Consider the following 4,662-nt stretch of genomic DNA (forward strand, 5'->3'; position numbering starts at 1 on the left):
AGCAGCAAACACCAAAATCGAAGAAATACCTTTAGGAAACACGGGAAAATTTTGTTGGGAACAAAGGGAACATGGACCCTCGTTGAACGTCACATTAAATGGGTCGCAATGCATGCGTAATATTTATTATAGAAAATTGTTGAGCGGAAAAACAAAGATTCGATAGCTGAAATTACGTAAACATCAGTATACCCCAAATGACAGTCGTTCCTTAGAGCTGCTTTACTGTCCAGCGTTTAACGAAAACCCCAGCAAGGTATATATTTTCTCAAAGCTTAAGAATTTTAGATATTACGAAGATATATTCACTTGAAGTAAAAGTAACTGATCAACGTTGTCTGAATAGAGCGTTCGATTTCCAAATATCGAGGCTCACAAATCGAGTTTGTTTGCGGTCGGATTTGAACGGGAGAAAGCGATCACTGATCGCTATGTGTTTTTCAAACCTTTTTTTTAAGAAAATGTGACGGGAATATTGCGTTGTTTTTTGCACGCAGTTAAACTTTGAGAGTTTAAAATAACCACTGAAAGAAATAAAATAAAGTTTCCCGACTCGGTTGCATTACCGAATTATTAGGAATGTGACATTCTTGCCAAATTACAGCGAAAACTTATTCAAAACGAACTTAAAATGTGCGCCTCATTCTTTGAAATTAGTTTTGCTTTCGAGATACAGATAGGGGATAGGTGAAATATATTTTGTGGCGTTGTTGCGGTGTATAAAACAAAGTTATCTCACAAGTCTTGTGAAAATGATTACGCGTTGATCGATAGTGTGTTCAACTCATTTTACTAATAACAATAGAACTAATGTACAAAGCGGTCTCATTTAAAACATTAATCTGAACTAAAAATTATCTCTACAAAAGCAAAACAAACAAACAAATTAACTACATGTAAGAAAAGCGATTATTAAACAGCGTAAATTAAATTTAAAGCTTGAGTTTTCATGGTAATATTTTAGGAACGCAATGCGCCCAAAGTAACTGAACTACCGGAAAACAACGCTTAGATTAGGTTAGATTGTCAGGGAACTCTTAATCGTTAGCCCGGAAATGTAGTTATTTCAGGCTTAACTTAAAACGGGTACTAAAATGAACAAAAAAACAGCATTTGTAAAGTATAATTAAGTTGGAACACCATTAAACAATAAGCAAACCACTATAGAAACAAATGTTTCACAGATTATACAGAACAGTCAGATTTTCTCTAATCGCCAGCCAAAAATATGGCCAATCATAGAGTCCCTAAAATGAACCTTACCCAATCCCCCTTATAACAATATAATTATAATTATTACTGTTAAACTATAACAAACATTTTTGATGCACAGGTAACTATAGCAGTCTTAAACTGTTCTTACTGATTACGTAGCAACCAACAGATAAGGATATTGGCATACAGCACTCTCAATTAGATTCTGGTTTCACCACACGGCCCATAAACAAAATCGCACTGGACTTCTTGTGACAAATCATGAACAAAAATGGATGGTCAGCGCGAAAGATAGGCTTTAGAGACTTGTTACCCAAGACTACCGCTGTAGATGCCGCAGCTTTGGTACCTTTCTCATTCACTTCTACAAATGCCTTGTGAATGACATGGGTTACATAGAGCTTCTCTGGGCCTGGTGACATTGCTGAGAAATCAGCCTTGACCTCATCAAACATATCTGTTGCTCCCATGTTTGCAAGAATCTGGTTGAGTTTAAACTGCTGAGTCAGCATAAATCTTGGCAGTGACACCTCTACCTCTTCAGGGTGAGACCGTGATACCAATGTAAGAGCATCCTGTAACTTGTCATGTGTGAGGTCTTCCTCTAACTTGCCCAGCCCATGGGTGTCGCGAGGTAGCAGAATGACCATGGAAAGATCTTCCCCTTGGTAAGGCAACTCAAGAATCTGACAAGCAAGCTCACCGCCAGCTTGAGCATGATCGAATGTTCCCGTGACGTGCATCATCTGTACTTCTACCTTTTCACTTTCGGAGACGAAGAACTGCTGTTTGCGAGTATCCTCTTCACTGAACTGAATTTGCCAAATTCCCTTGAAGTAAATTGCATTCACCAGGGTCAACCGAGTGAGTGTGGTGAATACTCCTTTGGCAATCAAATTCTTGATCTTCTGTTTCGTTTTTTCCTCGACCCACTCATTCACCTCTTTTCTAGCGCCCTCTGTATCTTCCTGGTAGTCCGCCAAAGCTATCTCAGCATCGTAGAACTTTTTTGTCCCCTCCACGAATTCTTGCACCAGGCTGAAGTTCTTCTGCACGAAAAGTCGATTTGCAGCTAGCAGCTCGTTATTTGCGGTGTTCGACGCTTGGAGAGCTTGGAGAAAGTGTTGTTCTTCAGTGTGGAGTTGTTCTTTAGGCATCGCTTCCCAGTGAAGAGCCTTGGCCATCTGCGCAGCTGTGTTTCCTCTTGCTCCCATGAAAGTCATGGCAAGTGCAATGCTCAAACTGCTCGGCGAATAAAACAGGTTTTTGCCGGCGAAGTTTTGGTCATTTTTGAGCGCTTTGTGTAGATCAACGGTGAATTTGTTGTTTGCTTCGATTACAGCTTCCATTTTAGAAAACTTCTCGCCCACAAACTCGAATCGGCGCCCGATGAGTTCTTTAGTCCATTGATCAAACCAATAGGAAGCTAAACTGGGTGCTTAAGTTTGACGTTATCTCGAATGACAAGTCAAGGCAATTTTAATTGCTAAATATTTCAAGTGTTTTCACACAGTTTGAGAGGTTTGTTTGCCTTTCAAAAGACGATAATGTACATCGCGAACTAGCTGCAACAGAGGCTGGCACCATTATAGCTGTTTATCTCCTTTGAAAAAAAAAAACAATACATAGACCTCAAAGATTATTAAATAATGTTTTCTGAGCTTATGCAAAGGAAACACTCGGCGTCAAGACTTCTCTCAGACAAACATATCTGAAAATTTACCACTTTTGTTAAAATAATAACTTTAGTTTTCTTTATCAGATCTTCATCAACACAGCGTTGCAGCCCAAAACTTATTAGTTTTTATTAGGATTAATAGATACAATGTCAAAGAAATTTTCATAACTTGTTGATTAATGAAATGTCCAAAACAATATAATTAATAGTCTAATAGCTAGTCTGCCGCATCTTTGATGAGATGTGGCGCCGTCATTGCGTGGCCAATATTCCAAGGCCAATACGACTGACGTACATTGACTTTTATCGTCTTTTGAAAGGCAAACGAACCTCTCATACTGGGCGGTGAAAACACTTGAAAATATTTAGCAATTAAAGTTACCTTGACTTGCCTTTCAAAATAACCTCAAACTTAGGCACGTAGTTTAGCTACCTATTGGTTTGATCACTGGACTGAAGCCGAACTCCTCGGGCGATTCGTCTTTCTCGATCGACTGGTTCCTTTGAAGGATTGCGATGAATGGCAATACTTTTAAGCCTGGCCTCAGTTGTTCAAAAGATGGATAACGCTATCCACCGGATAAATCACTAGCTGGTGGATAGTGCAGTATGTTTTGTTAACACTTATCCACTGGATAGTGAGTTATGCGGTGGTAGCGTTATCCACCCTTTAAACAACCGGTCCCTGGTTTTCACTAGCGACGCAAGCACAAGCGCGATCACGCAAAAAGTACAAATTTTAATCTTTGTGCTTGTGCTTGCCACAAGCACAAGCACAAGCATCAAAATGCAATGCGCTTGTGCTTTTGCTTGAGTCGAAGGCGTTTTCACGGAGAAATAAGAGCTGTTATCATAGCGCTTGTGCTTGGGCTTGTGCTTGCGTCGTTAGTGAAAACCAAGCTTTAAAGCTGTACACTGTTCGGAAAACACGCAAACAGAATGATGTAGTTTAAAGGTTCCAATTTGGGGTTTGTTTTAAGTTTTACAATTTCGAATCGCTCGAGCATTTATTGACTTTATTAACTATCAATTGTTCGTAGTTCAGTAGCTTTAAGTGGCGAGATCCAGACCTTATACTTACAGACCTTATACAGTTAACTCTCTCTTAACGGACACCTCTATAAGACGGACACTTCTCTAAGACGGACACCTGGTGTTGGTCCCGTCCTTGCCGTTTTTCAGTCACTTCACTGTAACTTAACTCCCTTTTAAGACGGACACTTCTCTAAGACGGACAGTTGGAGCCGGTCCCGACGGTGTCCGTCTTAGAGAGAGTTGACTGTACTTTGATGAGTCAGTATTCAAACACTTTGTCAACTACTATTACATGCCCTATCATTGGTCGATAAGTTGTGATCATTTTCTTGACTCAAGTGGTTATCATAGCAACAATATAACCTGTTTAAAATACCCTTGAATTTCAGCTTTCCGTACTAATACCTTATTGTTACTTATTTTCGCGGGAACGTAATTTCGCGAAATTGGAACGGGCCGTTCGCAAGACTTAGTTTTCGCGATTTGGTCAAAAATACGTAATTGACATAAAAATACAATAAAAAACGTTTAAAATATTTTCGCGGGTCTTTTATTCCCGCGAAAATATAAGGTAACGCAATAAGGTAACTCGAAAATGAGCTCGGTGACCCCCATTTTTTATTGTTGAGTTATGATGTGATCAGCATTTCATGATACAACTTTTGGCAAAGTATAAAGAATAAAGGCCATGCTACTGTACCAGGCTCCTAGTGCAAAGTGAACCCAGTCCCAGT

The 4,662-nt window shown here is 39.5% G+C and overlaps 1 pseudogene; it reads right to left on the reverse strand.

The window, feature by feature from the left end:
• Positions 1–830: 830 nt before the first annotated feature.
• LOC144662600 (leukocyte elastase inhibitor pseudogene) lies at positions 831–2,582 on the reverse strand (annotated as a pseudogene).
• Between the last annotated feature and the right edge of the window lie 2,080 nt (positions 2,583–4,662).

The sequence above is a fragment of the Oculina patagonica genome, chromosome 8 (genome assembly GCF_052425735.1).
Source record: "Oculina patagonica isolate OP01 chromosome 8, crgOcupat, whole genome shotgun sequence".
NCBI classification, from domain to species: domain Eukaryota; kingdom Metazoa; phylum Cnidaria; class Anthozoa; order Scleractinia; family Oculinidae; genus Oculina; species Oculina patagonica.